Source organism: Myotis lucifugus, unplaced genomic scaffold (genome assembly GCF_000147115.1).
Source record: "Myotis lucifugus unplaced genomic scaffold, Myoluc2.0 scaffold_171, whole genome shotgun sequence".
In the NCBI taxonomy this organism is placed as follows: domain Eukaryota; kingdom Metazoa; phylum Chordata; class Mammalia; order Chiroptera; family Vespertilionidae; genus Myotis; species Myotis lucifugus.
In genome coordinates, this window is record NW_005871219.1 from 1,266,434 (window position 1) to 1,285,717 (window position 19,284).

Below are 19,284 nucleotides of genomic sequence, written 5' to 3' on the forward strand. Positions count from 1 at the left end.
ACTTAACAAAGTAGATATGTGCTGGTACTTTTTGAGTTTATAATTCAGTGAAGGAGAGAAGTACATCATATACCTAGCATGATATGTGACATAGGTATCTACTTAATACATAAGTAGCATCAGTACATAATTATTAGTTTCAATAAGTACTCTAGAAAAAAATAATAAGGTGATATGAAAAAGAAATGCAGAGGGCATCTATATTAGATTGAGAAAATGACATTTAAACTAAGACTGAAGGATGATTTGGAGCTAGTCAGGAGCAAAATGGTAGGGTGAGAAGTGTGTTTGGGGGCAATCAAGAATTCACATCAGACATCAAATATCTGTAGAAAATCTAAATAGCAACATTAAATAAGCTGTTTATTATATAAGTCTAATGATTAGAAGACAGTCATTGTACTAATCCTAAATCTTTTCTCTAGGAATGGTTTTACACCTGCTTTGTTTATTTTTAAAAATTCAATATGTTGGGGTGACATTGGTTAATAAGAGCATGTAGATTTCAAGTGTACATTTCTGTGATACATGTTACAATTCTGTATCTTAGTTTTGGCTGTATATTTGCCATGGATTTGTAGTGTCTGTTATAGCTACTTTACACCTGAGTTTTTTAATGCAGAGTAATACAGTTAAGTGTAATTGTTAACATTCTGCTCTCAATATTTTCTTCCTATAACTAATATCTGAAATCTTTAAAACTTTTAAAAACATGTTTTTTATTTTACTTTATTTTATTTACTTTATGTTACTTTTTAACCCCGTAACTTTATTTATTTCTGGTTCTTTTTGATAACCTAAATTAATTTTTTAAATGATCCTTTATACAAATAATGTTCTCAAGCAAATATTGTGCCCTCTAAGAGTTTAATTATTACAAATCATAGTTGATGGGAGATTTCTTGGTGTTGATACTTGGTATTCTCTCCATATATACAGGCTGAGGCAAAAGAGGTGGTTTGCGGTTGTGAGTATGTGAAACATTTATTCTTGTATTATTATTCATTAATTATTGTATTATTTTCCATATAAACAACTGTAAACCTACTCTGTCTCACCCTGTACAATAATCATAGGTAAATTTTTAGTAATATATTGTCATATTGACATACAGGTCTGATCATTTTTATTTGTTTCTGGCAGTTAGCATTTGTGGTATATTTATTTTTTCCATTTTTTCCTAAAACTAACATTGACAGTATCTCAGTTGAACTTCTTTCAGCAGACACTAGCCTATAAATCTCTTCAAACTGACTTCAAGTCACTGATTAAACTAGTGGAATACTATATTAGTCCTGTGCTATTTAAAGAGTATATGTTGGCAAGATAGTCAGATAAAGTTGAATAAGAGGACTTAAAAGTATATCTGGGTATATTATATTAACCTACTCCAAGACATTTCTAAGTGCCATTTCTCTGTCATAAAAGAACGTTATATGGTATGCTTCATAAAATACTCAACAGTATAACCTGTGCCCTGACTGGTGTGGCTCAGTTGGTTGGAGCATCATCCCATACGCCAAAGGATGGCAGTATGTATTCCCGTCAGGGCACATTCCTAGTTTGTGGGTTCAATCCCCGGTTGGGCGCATATAGGAGGCAACCAATTGATGTTTCTCTCTCTCTCTTGCCCTATCTCTAAAATCAATAAACATAACCACAAGTGAGGATTTAAAAAAGAGTATACATATTACTTGACTAAAGATTTAAATATTGATTGATTAGCATGATATTTTCTACTGACTTTTATGTGAAAGTTAAGTTTACTTTCAAATTTGTAGTAATGTCTCTTTAAGATGATCAGTTACATCTTAGATAAAGCCTGCTTTCTAATTGGCACTGTGAAGACATTTTACTTCTCTCAAATTTTTGAAAAATGTAGTTGAAGTCAAATTTGTATATTAAGATATTATTTAAGTATTCTACAATGTGTGTCATCTAGCTGACCTGAATATGAAGATTGTTTAAAAGTAATCCTTAATATATTCCTTTGACTTTTTTGCTTGGTTTTCTACTTCTTCATCACACATAGTAAGCATGTGAGATGTCTGATAACTTTTGTAATGTGTTAAAAGCCTTTGCCTTCTTTGCAAGTCTAAAAGACTTAAGTTAACTGCCTATTTCAATAAATCTTGAGCAAATTAAACTGTTTAATAAATGTTTAAAATTGCCTTTAAAATCACTTATTTACTTATTTAAAATAAATATTGAGCTTCTCTTGTCTTCAGAACTCTGTAATAGTTCCAGAAGAAAACTGCGTCCAGATTCACTTGGGGAATATGAAGTCTGCCCAATACACATCAGAAATGTTAGCAATGATCAATACAAAGGAAATTGCAGCTTTGATTATGAAATGATGTTGGAGATCATCTGTTCCAAGTCCTCGTAAATTTCTTACAAATTAGGAAATTTCCATTTTGTCAAAACTGGTAATCGACAGAGTTGGGAGAAAATTTGGGATCTTTGCTTTAGAAATAGGCATTGGGTTTAAATCGTGCTCAGTCATTGACTAAGTGATTAAGCTGCAGTTAAGTCCTCTGATTTTTGTTTGTTTGTTTGTTTGTTTTCTCTCAGTACAATATGGTTCTATCTCTTCTTTACTGAAACAGCATATGAAGGCTCCTAGCACAGAGTCTGGAACATTGTTGGAGTTTAAAAAATGTTTTTCCTTCTCAATTCCTTTCTTCTCCATCACTTTGCTACCCTCTCTTCAAAGACAAATAGAAATAAAACAAAATTTCTTCATACATTCCTTCAGCAAACACTGAGAATGTGTGTCAGATGGCAGGGAGTTAAATTTGAGTAAGAAAGTTCCTTTCCATGTTCTTTTTTATGGGCTGTTCCTGCAGCATTGACACCCGGTGAGCCTCTTGTCCCTTACTTTCCTTGGCAATTTTTGTCCCCGATTCTCATTCTGCTTTTGACTCTTCTTTATCTCCGTAGGAATCTCTTCCCTGATCCACCTTTAATGTTGATGTTTCCCTAATGCTGCTTCCTCCCCTTGTTATTCTTCTCATTTTATGGTATCTTTGTAATCTCATCGTTATAACTCTTATTTTACTCTGACCTTTTCCCTGAGTTTCAGATGTACATATTCAGTGTCTATGAAACATTTCATTAAGATACTCCCTAAGAGTTTTATGAACCCCAAACGGAATTCACTAAAACCTCTTCCTACCCACATCTTCTTTTCTCTTCCTAGATTTTTTAGCTCAGTTCATGGCAACAACATCCATTCAGCTAATCAAGCCAACATTTGTTCATTCTTTCATTCCATTCTATTTAGTAGTCATAAATACTGTCTTAATACTTACCTGTATCTGGAAGCACTTGCTATCATGCGAGCTGTGCATCACACAAGCACACTGTACCTAAGGGATTGTAAATGTGGTTTATTAATGATTTTCAGGCACTGTTGGTAAAGTGTCTTGTTTTTATGAAGTCAGTATATTTTGATAGTTTTTCCAAAGAGGGAAGTAAAGTGTCTCATGGAAGGAGTGCCTTTTGGACTTTGGACAAAATACCAAGTGGACAAGTTCTGTCACCCTCCTCTCTCCCCTCCCTTCCCACAACTTGCCATACACGTAGTTAAGGAACATCTCTTGATCAAATGGTTACCCTCATAGTTAACTGCTTCTCTGTCCTCACTTCTGTTACCAGTCCCTTCTCCTAACCCACAATTCATTTTCCATACTGCTTTGGGGTGATTCATGTAAAAACAAATTCAATCCACTAGAATGTGGGAAGGAGTGGGATGAGGGCTCAGGTAAAACAGTTGATAAAAGTGGGGAGTGGGATGATGCTAGGTCACCAAGAGGTTTGAAGGTCATGCTATGAAGCCAGGCAAGGAGGTAAAATCTGCAGTTTTAAAACATGAACATTACACACTATGAAACAATGAGAAAACCATAGGTTCTATTATTAGGCTGACTTTTGTTGAGGACTCAACTCTGGATACTTACCAGCTTTGTTATCTTGGGCATTTACCACAAAACTTTTGAACTTTAGCATTTTTATTTTTTAAATTGTTGGTTATGATTTTTATTTTCAAGAATTGTTGTGAGGTTAAAAAAAGAAAGTGTAAAAAGTGGGTGCCTTGAGCCTAACACATTGCAGATTTTCAATGCACATTTTAAAACTTTTCTATTTAAATAGTCTACTTGTAGTAATTTTAATAAGGTATGATCATCCATATAATTATAATTGATTTTAAGGAAATTAACATGTTAAATTAAATATTGAAAAAGCATAAATTAGATGTAGAATAACACCATTTTAAAAAAGGAGTATTTATTTCTCTAAAATTTAACCATAACATTTCTTTGAAATTCTTCTCTACTTTTTAATATTGACAAATTGATTTATAGAAACTTAAATATTTACATAAAATATTTTCATAAAGTGATATGAATCCATAACTTTTAAATTTAAATATCTGGGTTAAAACCCCACAAAATCTTCATATTCTATATTATGTGAAAAGGGCTTCATGAATTTATAGTTAATTTACCCTCCTGAATAAAACAAAAACAAAACCCCTATTATGAATATTATGCTTCTTCTCAATTTCTTTCTCATTGGGTCTTTTTTATAAAAGGAAGCTTCATTTATATAGAAAAGTCTGACTTTTTAAAAAACTGCTATAATATTCCTAAATAATGTATATACTTAAAAATCTTCACTCAGCCTTTTTTTATAAAGCATTAAATCAAATTATATTAAGAATATCTTCTCATTTCATATTATTGGAAAGATGACAATTTTACAAGGCAAGAAAACTTTGTTCTCCATTTCCAAATAGAATGAGGAACGTAAGTCAAGAAGCTCCCCAAAATAGAGAAAGTAATGACAATACTAAAATGCATTTAAATCAGAGGAAAATAAGTCCAAAACAAAATTCAAGGTCATCTTTCCAAATTCAGCTGAATGGCAAAACAATCTAAAATGAAACACACAGTCAGCCTTCCTTACCTGTGACATATGGCTTAAATAACTTGATACTGAGAAAGGGAATGTGCTGTTAATATAGTAACATAGGTATGGTTTTATATATAAAAATTAGAATTGAGCCTGGCTAGTGTTGCTCAGTGGTGAGCATCGGCCTATGAACTAGGAGGTCAGGGTGCGATTTCTGGGGTCAGGGAACAAGCTGGGGTTTGAGCTCTACCTCCAGTAGGGGGTGTGCAGGAGGCAGCTGATCAATGATTCTCTGTCATCACTGATTTTTCTATCGGTCTCTCTCCCTCTCCCTTCCTCTCTGAAATCAATATAGACAGCCTTGTTACTTGTATTTCAATACACTTTCTTTAACTACCATTGTAAGAATTTGCATAATCGTAAGTATGCCCTTGGGAGTATGTTACTCATGCAAATATCATCTGGCATGAATTACCAGACAGGGGTGGGAGGGAGTCTGAGAACCACCCCTTGTCTAATTTTCAACTCAAGTTAAATTATTTAAAAGCCAATTATTATAGCAGTATTTTAAATCATATTACAAAGCGTTTCCAATTAGTTACAATTAACTGTGACCTTTTATCTTAAGTATTGTATTTATTTGCATTTTCAGAAAACTTCTGGCATTTTTCTAAATTGTTTGACTCTTCCAAAGGTTCAAACACACGACTTGAGTTATATCTATTGCTTTGTAACTACGCCAAAGTTAATGGCTTAAAGCAACAATAAGTTATTTCTCATTCTGTGGGTTAGGAAGGGGGCAGGGGAGGTATTGGCTAAGTGTGTCCTCTACTCCACCTGGCAATGGCTGGGGTCACTCATGGAGTTGGTTGACTTCATCTGGAGGTGGGGCTGGGCTTGACTTTCCAAGAAAACTTCAACCACTTATCCAACTTCTCAGGGCTCCTCTGAAGCCTCTTATCACTCCCCCTCCCCCCGCCCCGTCCCCGCCCCCATTGTCTCTCACTATTCCCCACCTGGCCAGAACTTGCACTCAACACTGAGGCTGCCTAACCACAGAAACGGCAAAAAAAAAAAAAAAAGCCAGTCCTCTTAAAGGCTACCTGGAAACTGGCTGAGCAACAATCCCAGCACTTTCTATTGGTCAAGAGAAGTCATTGAAAGGAGAGAGAATAGACTCCATCTCGATTCAGGAGGAGCAGCTTGCACATGCAGGGAGAGGCGACACCACTGGGAGCCAACTTTGGCAACTAGCTGCCTTCATATCCATGTGAATTAAAATAAAATAAAAAAAAACTCTGAGTACAGTCTGCCAATTCCTCCTATTCTCATATTACAAATAAGTTAAATCAGCAAATCAGTCAAAAGCAGAAGTCATTTCTTTTTAAAAAATGTTTTTCTTGATTTCAGAGAGAGGAAGGGAGAGGGAGAGGCAGAAACATCAATGATGACAGAGAATCACCAATCAGCTGCCTCCTCCATGCCCCACACTGGGTATAGAGCCTGCAAGCCAGGTGTATGCTCTGACCTAGAATTGAACCCTGACCTCCTGGTTCATAGGTTGGTGCTCAACCACTGAGCCACACTAGCCAGGTGAGAAGTCATATTTTTTTACATTTTTTATGGAAATTATTCCTGTGAGTCTTACTGAACTCACATTATTTACAATATTTTAATATTATTTTGGATTTCTGAGTAAGCTGTTTTCAAATTTTCACTCAGTTGTTCAAATTATAGTTACTGAAAAATGAAAGAAAAATAACTGGCTAGGAGACTTCATTTCTATATTGTAAACAGCCATTCATGTCTTTAGAATAATTTTGCAGATAATTTCAAAGTATGTGTGTGGTTGTTGTTATTATTTGCCTAATTTTAATAGTTCAGCAATGAGGATCACATGTGTTTATTCATTAAATGTTCATTGAGCTTCTGCATTGTGTGGAGCATTGCGTCAGGCCTTGGCATCTGCTATAAGGAAGAGTCCTAACACTCAAGGAACTTATAAGGTTATTTAAAAAGCTTATTTATCTTAAGTGAGTTAGATTCCTTTGGTTACATTTATCTGTCTAATTAACCTCCATAAGCTACTACTTAAAAACTGGATGTTTTCTGGAGCTTACGGAACAATTTAAAGTATGAATAATCCAGTAGTTAGGCTAATTGGACTATACTAGGAATTCCCAAGCTTCTGTGTGTTAAAGCAAATGCACATTTGCCTTGTTTCAGTTATCGATGAAAATGTAACAGTACCCAGGATATTGTGAAGAGGTAAGAATGTTGACGGGTATATGTCACTGGGTTTTAGCTTTCCATATATAATTATGTAATCTTGGGAAAATCATATAATCTTTCTTGGCCTCAATGTCTTCACATTTTTCTGAGAATTTTGGACTAGATGATCCCCCCCCCCACCCTTTTCAAAAAAATCTTTATTGTTGAAAGCGTTATATATGTTCCCTTTTTTCTCCCATTGACCCATGGACTAGGTGATTTTCGTATGCCCTGAAAAACACCAGTTAAGCTCTACCTGCTTCTTTTCTTCTTAGTTCTCTCAGAAATGAAAAGAAAGCAAATGATTTGTACATATGAAATAGCTTCAGTGGCATAAAATATACTGAATCAGAGAGATAAGAAAATGGCTTTATTGTAGTTCTAGAATCTTGATGAGAGGAAAGAGTGCGGGAGGGGGAAAGTCCTTGGGGATTACTTTTTACCCTGGGGTTTTGATTTGTATTCCATTACCCCAACCCTCACCTCCCCTTCTTCCTTGAGTCTGTCTAAATAAGCGGCAGTTACTTATGAGAATGTGTTGTCGGATTTAACTTGTGTCAGAAGTGGGAAGAGGAAAAAGGGGATAGAAAAAAAAATTTTTCCCCTGACACTTTATTTTATTAAAGGTCTCATATACCTTTCTTCTATTACAAAGGTTCCCTACAAATGCTCAAATATAATCAAGTAAATGGTGCTACTTGATAATTTCATCAGCCTGAATTTGCCTTAAAACACCAAAAAAAGTAGATTTTTTTCTTTCATTTACTTTGAATGTTTAAAACTCGATTTGTCTGTTTTCATTGCATATTTCTATTTGGCCTCTGAGAACAATGGCTTTTTGGTGGTCTGATCACAATAAGAGTTTGCTCTGTCATATTTTTGAAACATTATACTTTTCCTTTTAATGTCTGAGTCATGAACCACCCTTTATTTCTGACATATTTATTATTATATTTGGCCATTCTTGTGTCCTACTTGTTTGTGTTACCTTTCTGAGGTGGAATCTTAGCTTCGTTTCTGCATTTTTATTTCTTTGGCTGAGAATGAAAATTACTATTTGTCTATATGTGTTTACACCATGAATAAAATTCAAACTTTAGGCTATTTGCTTTACTATGTTTGTATTATATCTTATGAGCTGCTTTTGTTTTATATCTAACTAGGTTAATTTTTGAACTCCAAAGCATTATCCTGTGACTTTGCCATTTTCCATTTCCTGTCTCTGTCCCCTCCTTCCTTCTTTTCTTTCCTCATTCCTTCTTTCTTTCCTTTTCCCTTTCCTTTAAATTATTCAGCACTATTGCAAGTCTCTATGTTACATGTTTTTCCTCAATCTTTTTTATAAAGTCTTTTAACTTTCTCCCTCCATTTTATTAATATTATTTTAGCCAGTTTCCTTAACATTCCTCCCAGATCTATTAAAAACAGTTTCCAGCTCAGAAAAAGTCACCAGCCACTCAGAGGTTAGCTGTGGCTTCTGTTTGTGCATGTCAGGATCATCTAAGAGAACAAATCCTAGAAGACAGAAAAAGAATTAATGCTGGGACACCTATTTTTCAGCACAATATCTTTTTTACGTTCTAGTTCTTGAGCTGATATCTTTCTTTTGAGTTGAAGTCAGACATATACATTCCAAGTTCATTATCATTGCTTTCTCAGTAATAGTAACTGATTGTCAAATACTACTAAAATGTATTACTTCAGTAGGCTTTGCAGTAAATATCTTGGAAATTTAGATTAATCATTATCACTGGATATTGTGATCTGAAACATTATAATCAGTTTACATTTATTGTCTTTTTAAAATCAATTGATGTGAGAATAAATCAATACATTCAATTATAACTTGCTGATAGTTCATTCAAGATGTAATGTATATGCATTAATGTCAATATAATTACCTCTTAATTTCAGTGGCTAACATATATAAAAATTTCATAAGTGAAAACTGTATTTGAATAAAGCAATTAGATATCACATTTTGAGTATTTAGATCAGTGTTTTCAAATAAATCTTTTTGTGATGACGGAAATGGTCTATACCATGCTGCCCAGCACAATCGCCACATGTGGCTACTGAGCACTTTAAAGTGGTCAGTGCCACCGAGGAACTGAATTTCTAATATGTTTAATATTCAGGAACTTGCATTTAAATAGTCACATGTGGCTAGTGCCTACTATATTGGATCTAGAACCTTTTAAAAATGAATCTCACTATAAGTGATGCAACATTTAAATAGAAATGTATGATCTACTTATTATGCTCATTTTATTTGTATTCATTTTATTGAAATTTTTACTTTATATTTTTAAGTGAACATGGAGTGAACATACCAATCAGAATACTTAATGCAATCACTGCTGGTGACTCAGGGAGCTTGCCGAGGAGTTTACGGCCACCACACTTCTGTGAACAAGAAGTCTAAGTAGGAGTACAATATTCATGCTGCAAGTGTAGTTTCAATACAAATGTTCTTATGTTCAGAATAAGAAGCAGAACAAGGAAATTATAAATATGCTGCTTGAGACTTATGCATTTACTAAGACAAATAATTTTCCTAGCCTCTATTTTGACTGTGTGACTGTATTTTTTAGTCAAGAAGAATGATTTTTGGATTGAAAAGTACTAAATAAGCATCATTATAAAGGAATTAAAATATGCATTAAGGAAAGGATTGTTTAAAAGCAGCTCCTTGCTCCCAAACCAGCATGAACAAGTTTTATTTCTCTGTTAGCTGACAAAGTTTGGAAACAGTTTTCGAACTGCTGTCTAGGCCTTAGTCAATATGCAGAGTGGAAATTTTGCCCAAAGAACAGTGCAAAGGGTGGATATATAGATCCTCATTTAAAGAGGGAGGGAGGAGAAGGAAAGAGAAAAAGAGGCAGAGAAAGATAGGTGAGTTCTCAAAGCTATAAAACTGTGACTAGAACAAATTACTTAGAGATGGTTCATGAGTTCTAAAAAAGGGAGCAATCATCACTAGAGGAGCCAGGAGTTCACAGAGAAAAACTCGTCCAGCTAATAGCATTGTCTTTTTTGACAAGAGAAAAAGAAGACTGTGGTCGATGGTTTATATCTAAAGCATTTGAAAAGATTTCCCATAAAGGCCCAAATAAGACAAAGAAACAGGGAGTAGGTGATAATGCAGTTGGGTAGATCATAATTAGTTGAACAGCCAGTCGCGAAGAGTGCTGATGAGCTGAAGGGTGGGCTCCATCGGTGCGATAAAGAACTCTGTCGTTAGCCTTGTGTTTTGTTTTGTTTGTTTGTTTTTTTCCTTCTCCCTGTTTGTATCAGTGGCTTTGATTAGTGGTGAACAACCTCTTTTCCTTAAAAGCCAATTCAATAAAAATAAAAATAATCTTAGGCTGCAATATGAATGGAAGCCTTTCCTTTTCTATCCGCAAACAAAAAATGAATATATACATCGCTTTTTTTCCCATTTTGATTTCACCTGTCAATTGAATTGATTTCCTTTTAGTTTCTAGTGGTTTATGCTCATTTCTGCATTAACATGGTCTCATTATGGCCATCACAGTCTTGATTATATATGACCTTTCAACTGAGGTGACTTCTTCTACTGAAATGTCTTAGTAAACCCATAAGCTGACTTCCTGGAAATAACTACTGTTAACATTTTTGACTATAACTTTTTTTCTACAAAATTGGGACCACAATGCATATATTTCCTTTCAGATTAATTTTTAAAAAAATATATTTTATTGATTTTTTTACAGAGAGGAAGGGAGAGGGATAGAGAGTTAGAAACATCGATGAGAGAGAGACATCAATCAGCCGCCTCCTGCACACTCCCTACTGGGGATGTGCCCACAACGAAGGTACATGCCCTTGACTGGAATCGAACCTGGGACCCTTGAGTCCGCAGGCCAATGCTCCATCCACTGAGCCAAACCGGTCAGGGCTCAGATTAATTTTTTTAAATCAAGATGTCATTACAGTAAAAGTTTTCCTTTTTACTGTGCATGTATATGAGTTTTGATAAACACATAAAGTCTTGTAATCACTACCACAATCACAAATGGTTCTATCAGCCCCCCAAATTTCTTTGTTCCCTTTGTAGCCAGTCCCTTACCTACCCCCAGTTCTGCATTGTTTAAAAACCTGTTCATTTTCTTCTATTCTCCTTGTCATGAGTGTTAGCTCTCATATGTGGCTTTTTAAAATAATCATCTTCTATGCCCAGGCCCTGCTAGAATTATATATTACTTACATTTTCTTTCTTTTTTATTTATTTCTTTTTTATATATTTTTATTGATTTTAGAGATGAAGGGAGAGAGATATAGAAACATTAATGATGAGAGAGAATCATTGATCAACTGCCTCCTGCACTGGGGATTGAGCCCACAACCTGGGCATGTGCCCTTGACTGGAATTGAACCTGTGACCCTTCAGTCTGTAGTCTGATGTTCTATCCACTAAGCCAAAACAGCTAGGGCTTTTAAATTTTCCCAATTAGTTTCTAAACTCCTCAAATTTTAATAGTTAACATATTAAAATTTAAGATAAATCTATTGCACAACATATGGATATTCTCTTTAGAAATGTAGAGATTATAGTTGATTTATTTAAATTATCAAAATCACATGGCCCAGAACACAATTAATTCCTTTTTTTAAAAGAACTTTTTTATATAATTATATCAAGGATAGTAGAGTCACTAGTTCCATTCTAACCTCTTCTCACTACATTGGAGTTTCATGTCTAATTAACATGTTTTAAGAGGGATTTAGACAAATTGGAAGGCATTCATGGGATAGTGAGCAGGATGGAAAATAACCTGTTAGACTGGTTAGCCTATTTTTTTTTCTTTTTTATTCTAGGGATAGAATGAAGACTAATAAGGTCTAAGCCTCAAAGAAGTAGATTTGAGCTGAGTTCATAGAAGAATGTTTTAACTGAGCATTTCCAAGAGTGAGTTCTTTGCCACTTTTGGCCTTCCTGCACACCTTGAATATCCAATTAATGGAGATTTGTGGAGCAGATTCAAATGGCACAATGATGGCTAGGTCTTTACAGCCTTAGGTTAAAATTTTCCTAGCAAAGTCTTGAAAACGATTAGTGTTTAGGGAGAGCAGGATTTTGTCACTTTATTGCCAACCCATCCCTCTGTCTTCCCTGTTCTTCATGCCTGAGTCCTGTAAGGACACCTGATGTAATGACAGTATTGGAAGAAGTAAGTACTTAGACTTTTCCATAGTCACTATTTTCTCTCCCATCTTTTATGACCTACTGCTGAGCCTAAGTAAGAACCATGCCTGATAGACTGACCCAGGAAATATTAGCTTTTAGAATCTCTAATCATACCTAAATCATATTTATTGCAACCCTCGTCTGGTTTAGGACCTAATTGCTAGTGTACCACTGGGACTCCTGTCCTCATCTCTAGGTCTCAGCTCACTTCATTTTTGAATCTTACTCTGGTAACGTGATCCCCAGTGGTTCCCAAACCAAAATTCCTAAAATGTGGTCAATTTATGTAACTAGAATTCTGCTATAGACCTATTTCCTTCATTATCCCGGATGTTTGTCCACCCGGCAAACTCTTGGGCCATTGCTTGCCCTTGCCTCTAATTTTCATGACTGAATCTCTATCCCAGAGAATTCAGTCACCAGGAATCAGTCAGGTGAGTAACTTCAATATAGCTTTGGCCCAGCAGTATTCTAAGCACCAAATTTCTCTTTGCTCAAAAGTCTAAATATCAATAACTTCCCAGATTTTCTGTAGCTATGCCTTCATACCTGTCAAGACCTTAAGCCACCTCAGCTTGGTTCTTCAGACCTCACCTGAACCATTATTGCTGATTCTCGGCAATCTTTAAAATTTCATATTTTGCCTTCCTAGCTAAAACTTTTACCATAGATCTTCCCTGGTGCTGGTCCTGATGTCGGAGATGGGTTTAATGATGGGCCCTGCATTGGGTTTGTAAACTTAATGTATCACGGAAAAATCTTAAGATGGAACAGATATGTTGAAACTTCTTCAAAATGCCAGTGAGATTCTTACTTCTTTCCATAGAATAGAGATAGTTGCCAGATAATGAGTCACTGTAGGTTTCAGAAGTAATTCAACAAAAGCAATAAAGATATTTGACACGGATTGCATTGAGACTCAGGTTTAACATTTTCTTTTTGCTTTTCCCAAGTTCAAAACATCACAAAGAGCTCACTATTTTCCAAATAGGCAAGAAAACTTTCAAAATTGAGACTGCGATTCTAACACCTGTGTGCTAAGCTCTGCATTACAAGACGTTTGAGATTGTTATTGCTAACGTTCAAAGCACAGAGTCTGAGTGGGGACTGTCTAGCATCAGCAAATAAGCTCGCCAGTCAGTTTATGGAGTTGACTTATTTGAAATTGGCAGGTGGCTTCTCTTTTCCATAGATTTCATTCTTCTTTTCCTGACAGTGCATGTGTTTGGTGACCTTCACTGTTTGTTTAGCTTCTGCATACATTCCTCAGGATTTGTTTTATGTGTGTGTGTGTTTTTTGTTTCTTATGTTTCTTGTTATGCTTGGCTACTACTTAGAAGGCGTAGGGGTGGTGGTCTGCTTTGGGTCGGCAGTCAAAACAAACGTGATACTCATTTTGAATATCTGGCTATGAGTTTACATATAAAACTATAAGCGCCATTTATATAAGTATGTTGCTTGAATTGAGTTTGTTTTCGATTCTCCAGTTGTAGCTAAAGAAGTGCCAACAAATTCAAAAACTGCTTAAGAGTAAGGATCAGAAGTAATGTGAAGACTGGGGATAAGCCACAAAGGGAACAATCAAGCCTGAAGTAAGGGGAACAAAGTCAAAATATGGTTATTTTTTACAGAGAATTTGGAGATATCTCAACTGAAAGGGTTAAGGCTCTCACTTATAACTTTCTCCTTCTCACCACCTTCCTTATTGTTCACTTGCTGTGCTGTACAAATAGTAATCATGTTTTATGCCCCTCGACAGTATATGCTCAGGTACAAGGAGGATGGGAATTAGAAAAAAAAAAGAAATGGAAAAGTACAAGAAACAAAAGGAATTTGGAAACAAAAGATATTTGCTTGTTATTAACATCGCCATTACAAACACTAACAATAAGGTATTAGAGAGCATTAACATTTAGAGTGGGTCTGTTTTGGAGGGCCTGGCTTGGGTCTTTCCACTCTTGGCTTTCAGAACACTTTCATCTCCCAGAGGTGTTCTCCATATACCTCTGGCTGTTTGTGCTCTGTCTCCTTAAATGGCTCCTCTTTTTATGCCCACTTACTAACTACTGCTTCTCCCCCAGGGCACTGCCTTCAGTGTACTGTTCTTCTGCAATGCAGGGCATATACACAGGTCACTTCATCTACCCTCAACATTTCAGCTGCCTTGTATACACCAGTTAATGACCTGAACTTTTCTAAGCTGTGCTCTCTCCCCAAAGCTTCATTTTATTTAATTATAGCTATTTATGGGATATCTTCCCTTAGTGGTAGTTGGCAATTTACATGGACCACTTACAAAATTGAACACTTATCCTTCCCCTGAATTGTTTTTTCTCTAAAATCCTCTGAGTTATAGAAACCCTAGGACTCATCTTTGATTACTCAGTTACTCCAACGATTTCCCACACTGATCCAGGACAGTACCAAATTCTGGTATATGGGTGCCACCACTCCACTTGTTTGACAATTGTAGCAGTTTTGTAACTGGTCCCTCTGCTTCTATTACTGATCCTCTCAAATGTATGTATATATATAAAATGAAGTTATGGTTAGTTTACTTCTTTGCTTAAGAAAACCTTCAGCTGTTCACTATTACCTTCAGAATAAGATCCAAGCTATTTGACGTGACATCCTATATTGCTCTTAGGCCAAGTTACTCGCCCAGGCTCCCTGATGCAAAACTTCAAGCCCCCTGATGCACAGCTTAATTTTGAGCAATCCTGTTTAATGTTCCCCAGACCACATAGTGCTCTTTGCTATATAGTCCTTCTCTTTGATCATGTCATCCCCTACCTGGCATACATCCTCATTCTTTTCAAATCTCAAATATTCTCTCTTTCAGAAAGAATTCCAAACAATTCTTCCTAACCAATTTAGGTACTGTTCCTGTTTGCTCCCACAAAAATGCTATCAATATATCTTATGCTATATTAAAATTAACTTTTATATATCCATCACCCTCAAACTACTGTTAACTTTTAAAAACTGGATTATTCCTCTTTCGGTTCTCATCAGTAAACATAGAATCTGAGGTGGAATAAATGCTCAACAAACATTTCACCTACTTAATATAAGATAAAGTAGTAAATGAAGGCTAAATATTTGAAGATGGTCCTTTTTGCTTTTGTATTTTACACATCAGAGTTCTGAATAAAGCTGTTGTTCACCCCCAGTGTTCAGCGGGCCTCGACCAGGCACAGGAAAGGGCTGTTTTTCTTTGCAGCTCATCCCTTTGACACTGCAATTCCCTGTGACTGCACTCTGCCTGTTGCATTGCCTGACCACAGACTTAAATATCCTGAACATAAGGCTTAGAAAATCAGAGATGCTGCTATGTCTTCCCTTTTCATGTTGCCTTTATAAATGGACACTATATTGTGTGTGTGTGTGTGTGTGTGTGTGTGTGTGTGTACTTTGAAGCTATTAGTCAAGTTTTCAAAAGGGAAAAAGGTCACTGTGACAGGATATGCTATGTCATATGCAGTATTCCACCAGAATACATTAGATTATAAGAGTAAAGCTGGTCATCTGAAACACAAGGAAGGAGAAATTGCTTTAGAGCTTTCTGCACTTTCTGAGCAGCTCATCCTATTTGTGACTCTGGTTGCCTCAGTGCTCACTGCTGTTGACCTTCACATAGTGGTAAATTCAGAAAGATATCTAAAAACTAAAGTTAAAAGTTTATATATAGTTGAGATGCATGGATAGGAAACATCATGACTGGAATTCTTAAGCTCTATTTTTCTCATAAGATATTAAACTCAACTTAATTTTACAAATTGGCATGTTGTTGAAATCATGATAAAAAAGGAAACGTGTTTTGCTGATTAGGATGCATAAAGATTTCAAAAGTGTGTACCTGGAATAGATTCTCTTTCTTTCCTTTTTTATCCTGTAATATGTCAAAGGAAAAGATTTCAGATCTATAATAATTTTATGAAATATGAAGAGTATTAAAATAATGAAATGAAAGTAATTGTGATGTGATAGGTATTATGGCCATTAGTTATCCCAGGTGCTTTGATTACTAAAACATGAAGCTATTCAAACTTTTTCTCTTTGGAAAGGAAATATTTCAAGTTTTGCTGTTCTGATCATGCAACAGTTCACATTATTCCTATTAGGGAGTATGAATTTACTGTAGGTAACCCTTAGCTTTGAGGAGTTTATAGTTAAAATGCAAAGAATTTCTACACAGTGTTGAACATAGGGACCATGTTATGAACTGCCTTACAAATGAAATACATTTTCAGTAGCTTTTTGAAATGTTAGAAACAAACACAAAATTCTCTCTTGGCTCCATGTCTGGCCTCTGTCTTTTGATCTCACACTGCATTCCCCTCTGCTCTCTTAGCTTCCACCGGCCTTCCAGTTCATCTCTTGTCATTCTTTCTCATATAAGCTCTTCTCTCTGCTTGGAATGTTTCCGTTCTGTCCTCCACAAACACACTCCTAAATATACACAAGCACATACTAAAATAATTCCTGTCCATATTTCAAATTTTAACTAACGTATTCCTTCCTTTGGGAGCATTCCTTAACCCTAAACCAGATGAAGTTCCCGTGTAGTGATCCTTCATAGCACTTATCACTGTTTCTGATTATACCTTATTTATGGGGTGGTGTGATTAATGCCTGTCTTTGAGATCAGAGACTATTTTGTTTGCCCATTTTCTTTCCTTTTCTTTCTTTCTTTTTTTTTTAAATTAGATTTATTTTATGTTGCATTTACTCCTGGGCCGTAAGTTTTTGTTTCTTCAGTTTCGTCTGGGATATCTTTTTCTCCTGTGCAGCCTTCTCTTCTGGTTTAGGAACAATCTGCTCTTTTTCAGTAGGATCATCTCATCGTAGCAGGGAGAGCTCATGGATGGGTTAACCCGCCTATGAGCTCTGGATGTTCTATGCCGCATCTTTGGAGCTTTGTTCACCTGGATGTGCTCAACGACCAGAAAGTCTACATCTAAACCCTTAAGTTCAGCATTACTCTCTGCATTTTTAAGAACATGCAGCAAAAATTCAGCACTCCTTTTGGGCCACTGACCCTGTGTCCAGCCCCACTGTTCTTCCTGGGCACACCTACCAACTCCACCATTGTAAGGACGGAATGGCACACAGTGCTTCTTTAAAGCGACATCCTTCAGATTCTTGGTGGCTTTTGGAATATGCATACTCTTGATGGCCTGGGTAGTTTCACGAGTATTTTTAGAGTGAACACGAAGATTTGAGCCTCTGGATTTGCATGATCTTGTGGGGTTTTCTGGGTGTAGTGAATAGCGAACCATTTTCATAGGTCACCTCTGGCCACTTTGGGGAAGAGCTGCCCATTGTAGCTCAGTTCTTGGCACATAGTGGATGTGGGTTTCTTACTGGATGCCTAGATGAATGAATGAATGAATCACTATTTGTTCTTTACACCACTACCAGAGATTTCTTGTTATTATATTAGTGCAGTTATGGCACTTTTCCTCTCATGCCTTCTTATGGTTTATACAGCCTGTAGAATATTTTTTCATGACATATAAGGCATTTTATTATCTTTCCCCAACATACAAATCCAACCAGACTTCCACTCCACTCTATGTATGTCTCTCTCCCCTCCCCATGTTTGTCCTTCCTTTGAGGGGAGAAGTCATTATATTCTTGTTTTCCTTAAACTAGACCAAATGTTACTTTTCCTGTGCTCTCCTGTCATCCTGGAATGTCTTTCTATTTCATTTTTTAAATTATCAAAACCAATTTTTTAAAGGTTTAGCTTAGATATTATTTATTCTTTGAAACTTTTCCTTGTCCCCTGCCCATCCTGTTTAATTTTTTAAAAATTTTATCTTTATTGTTGAAAATATTACATATATGCATAACCCAACCTGTTCAAATTAACCACTTACTCTCTTGCATTTTAATGTTTGTACTTGTTATAGCACTTTATTCTCTCCTGCCTTGTCTGTCTACCCCAATAAAACATTGTGATATGTTCAGCAATATATTCCCACAATTTCCACTACAGTATAGAATATGGCACTTTAGCCGATACAAATTAATAAATCCTTTAAAATCTTTTTCTCATTTAGCATGAAAAAGACTGACTTAGCCATTGACTGACTTCTGGTGATGAGAGGTGTTGTATTTAGAGAATAGTGCATTTGTGCTTCTTTTATGTCCACAATCAACCCCTACCCCCCAGTTGATCTGTGCTTGGGTCTCATTTCCCAGTACATTTCACTCTGCATCACCTAATCAAACAAGTACCTTGATATCTCTGTGTCATTTTGCTTCTAAGTCCTGATTATACTTCTTTACTCTTGTACTTTTCTATTTCTAAAAGAATCTCACTCATATATATTTTAAGATGCTTGTCATTGTATCCCTTACTAGAATTTATAACTTCTATTATAATCCTACAAAAATTGCTAGCTCCTTTCCTTCAAATGTATTTCATTCTATTTTGTAGACTAGTTCCTTATATGCCAAAGCCATATGCTGCTCTAGTGGTGAACAGGTTTGCTTATTTATGCACTACCCAGCGACTAGCCTAGCATTTGGGATATAAGTTGCTGAAAGAGTTAATGGGTATCCAGGCTTCTAGAGACCTGTGGTTTGGCTTCTTTATTTTATTTTGTTATTTTTATTTGATTTAGAAAGTTTTCCTTATTAATTTTTATTTTGTAATTAAATTTATAGGGATGACATTGGTTAAAAAGATTATATGGTTTTCTAATGTGCATTTCTATGATCCATGATCTGCATATTGTATATTTTGCCAGGCATCCAAAGCCAAATCATCTTTCGTCATCATATATTTGACCACTTTTACTACACTCTACCACCCTTTTTGCTGGTAACCACCAACCATACTATTGTTTGTGTGTATGAGTTTTTGTCTGTTT

General features: G+C 35.7%; 1 protein-coding gene and 1 pseudogene across 1 annotated transcript in view; one reads left to right on the plus strand and one right to left on the minus strand.

Annotated features, from left to right (window-relative positions):
* Positions 1-19,284, plus strand: part of FOXP2 (forkhead box P2) — a 286,380-nt gene that overhangs the window by 42,028 nt on the left and 225,068 nt on the right. The gene's annotated exons all lie outside the window — the stretch shown is intronic.
* On the minus strand, positions 17,143-17,682 carry LOC106698389 (annotated as a pseudogene).